At 44.3% G+C, this 3,324-nt stretch overlaps 1 long non-coding RNA gene across 1 annotated transcript; it reads right to left on the bottom strand.

The window, feature by feature from the left end:
* Positions 1 to 561: 561 nt before the first annotated feature.
* Positions 562 to 2,331, bottom strand: LOC103635037 (uncharacterized). The gene is made up of 3 exons (XR_557104.4): positions 1,852 to 2,331; positions 1,685 to 1,737; positions 562 to 751 (listed from the first exon to the last, which is right to left on the bottom strand). It is a non-coding gene; the product is annotated as an uncharacterized lncRNA (long non-coding RNA).
* Between the last annotated feature and the right edge of the window lie 993 nt (positions 2,332 to 3,324).

Genomic DNA, 3,324 nt, shown 5'->3' with positions numbered 1-3,324 from the left:
CATATGTCAACCATTCCCACGGATCCTCCACTACATGAACTGGTCCGCGCTACCCGGGAGCACATTACCCTACCATTCAGCCTCTTGCCAGGAGGGTAACTGCTACTCCCACCATCTCCCACGCCCAGTGCGCGGTTGTCTTTTCACGTATGGAATAGCCGGGTTCAGGCTTACCCATGACGAGGTATGTGGCCAGTTAAAAGGTCCTAGATCATCAGGCCAACAATCGGTACGGTCCTTAATCGACACAGACGGGCGACCTTTCCTGCTCAACGTCTGGTCCCATTTTAAGCTATTTCAAAACTTTGGCGCCTGACAGAGGGGCCATGCCTGGATAATGAATTTATCAACGTCTTGATGCCTTCATTATCCCAAGCCCATTTTCTTTTTGTAAAAACATGAGTCACAGATCAAAAATATTTTTCTTAGTCTATCAGCATGACTAAGCATCTCTAGCTTTTATAAAACAGGTGACAAGGTGTGGTAATCAATTCTTTCAAGGAATGGTAATGCATCAAGTGTTTAATCAATCAACTCCTATCACCTAATGCATCATATAAGTGATAAAATTTTGTAAATACAAGGAGGGTGGCAAATGCACCGGGGCTTGCCTTGTTGCAGGAGAAGATCCCAAAATCCTTCTACCCAACCTTTAGTTAGATAGCTCCATCCACTTGATAAGCAGGCATTGGAGTAGACTCCTCTTTAGCAACCACTTCATCTTGAATCTTCACTCTTTATTTTGGGAGCTCTACATGAAATGATATGAACATGAATGCATATACTTATGCAACTACAAAGAAGATACTTTAAAGCAGTACAAACTACACCTTACTAAAGGTGCACACAAAACTAACCAAACAACAGGGGAGCTAAACATTCTAATATCATCACTAAGCTCTCGAACCACACCAGGGAATTCTGCCTCCAAAACCAAGCACTCTATGCTTGCATTAAGTAAGGACTTACTTCTTTGACTTGAATCCTACAACTTGAACATCTAGAGGATTAGAACAATCTTCAAACTACGCCAAAAATCTAGATACCACTAGGCACTCTTGCTTCTTTATCCAAAGATCAGGTTTCACTTGTTAAACTTGTTCCTTCTTCCAAAGTTCTAATCCACATGTGATTATGTTCTCCTTATTATTCCAATTAGGGACTCTACAAGGATTTCTGAGCAAATGGCTTACAAACAGCCTCAAACTTTTACCAAGAGTTTATCTTCTGATAACAAGACTCTCCACAAGTTTTCACAATTTTTGGTGCTCATAATTGCTCCCTAAATATTCAATTAATCCTTTTTAGAGCACACTAAATTACTTAACATTTGTAAACTGCACTAAAGATCCCAACAACACATTTACCAGAGAGCTTACCAATTTAGACACCCCATAATGTTTGTCTCATGGAGATCCTAAAACCGAGCTTTCGACGGCGGTGCGGCAAGCTCAGCCCGAAAGCTCGATCCCGTGAACCCGTGCGGTAGAGCTCCGACTAAGGACTCAGAGAGCTTCAGCGATCACATAAACCTATGGTGCGCGTGTGAACTTGACCGGAAATGGCGCGGGTGAATGGGTCAATGTGATGGCTGTCCCTGGCGCCAATACACAGTGGCGCAACCTTGTTCCATCCAGCAAACAACTACAGCATTAAAAAGGGAAATCTGGTGAGCATCACTGACCTCTGGAGATTATGGGACGAGCACAACGCGGCTGAAAACCCCGTCGAGGATCCCTGGCCATGGTGAGGTGAACAATCAGGTGGATTTGGTCACCATGCGCAGGGACATGGCATGCAAGGCGCTGGGATAGGGCAAACCCAGGGGCTGGGGAGGGAAGCTACACAAACCTGAAGGCACGAAGACCACCCCCACACATGCAAAGAAACCAGGGCTAGAGCTCAAGGACAGGGAAGAGGATTCCCTGATCCAGGCGCTAAAGCAACCAGGATAGGGCAGATGTCCTCGAGTTCAGCTAGACTGGTGGAGAAGGGTTCCAAGGGTGACAACACAGCAGGGACTCACAAACGTGGCTCCCAAATCCACATACCACGCAGGACACTGGCTTTCCTAGACACTGAACTTAGTCCAGTAACATAGACAGGGAAAAGGGCCAGATAAGAACTCTGAATACAGGCACTAGTGGATCCAAAGTTGATATTTTCTGCAGCAGGAACTGGAGCACGAGACCCTTTGTTGTCCACCCTAAACTTATCTCAGTGTGTGCACAAAGTGGAGTACAACAGAGAGATAAAGATATTTTCCTTTCCCCCAAACTCACAGCTCGATTTGATATTTTCAGGGGAGAGTGAGACCTCTAGACCTTAACTATGCACTGCATGTTCATTCCAATTTATATAATCAGATGAAGCACCGTAGGGCATCCATAGATCAAACAGCAGAAGCTCTTGACAGGGAAACAGGCAGGCAGCCTAGTCACAATTAGGGGACAAGTTGTATACTTCACTAGGCTCAGATATTTGAAGCCCAAAGCCTATCCATACCACTATAGGCGCCAACACCTCATGGCTACACACGTGGCTTAGCTCCCTTGACCCACGCCGGCACACAAACACAGCCAAAACTTTGAACCTGGACTGATTTATTTAGGCAAGGGCAAGCAGATATGTCTGCCCTTGCAGATAGTCACACAACAGTCCAAACCTTGGATACTTCTAGCAGAGCTGAGATCACTGGACCCTTCACTTTGTACCCCAGCCATACCTCTTATCTCTGTAGTCGTGTGAAACAGCACAGGGCATTGATCTTGATCCCATATGGTGGTCAACAGTCAAACAGACAACACTACAACTATGAACAGCCATATTTCAGTCCAAACTGGGTATTTTTAGTGGAGAGTGAGGCATCTAAATATCAGTCATGCACTTCATTCACATGACAGCTTAAAAATACCATTATAGCACAGCACCGAGAGGAGATTCTTCTTCAGTTACTAAACCAGACACTGAACCAAACTTATTAGTGTTGCTGCTCCATTCTATTCCTCCTAGTTTAGCCCCCCCTGATATCCCAATTATTCATAGCAACAGACCACTCTCCCTTAACCAAAATTATTCTCTATTTGTAGCTCTACCTATTTTGTATAGAAACTCATGGTTGAAATCATATAGAACAAAAGTTATGGTACCCCAATTTTCAGCCGAAGTCACTGAAAATTCAGTTTCAGAAAATCTGAAACAGCTCTGCACCCAGTCTGACAGGGAGTTTTGTAACACTATTATCTCCAAATTACACACAGTAACAAGACCAATTATTTGCATAAACGTGTTCACCTTACTTTGTTCTCCAACGTTGCTATGGAA

This window comes from Zea mays, chromosome 8 (genome assembly GCF_902167145.1).
Source record: "Zea mays cultivar B73 chromosome 8, Zm-B73-REFERENCE-NAM-5.0, whole genome shotgun sequence".
Classification (NCBI taxonomy): Eukaryota; Viridiplantae; Streptophyta; class Magnoliopsida; order Poales; family Poaceae; genus Zea; species Zea mays.
This window is presented reverse-complemented; position numbering and strand designations above follow the sequence as displayed.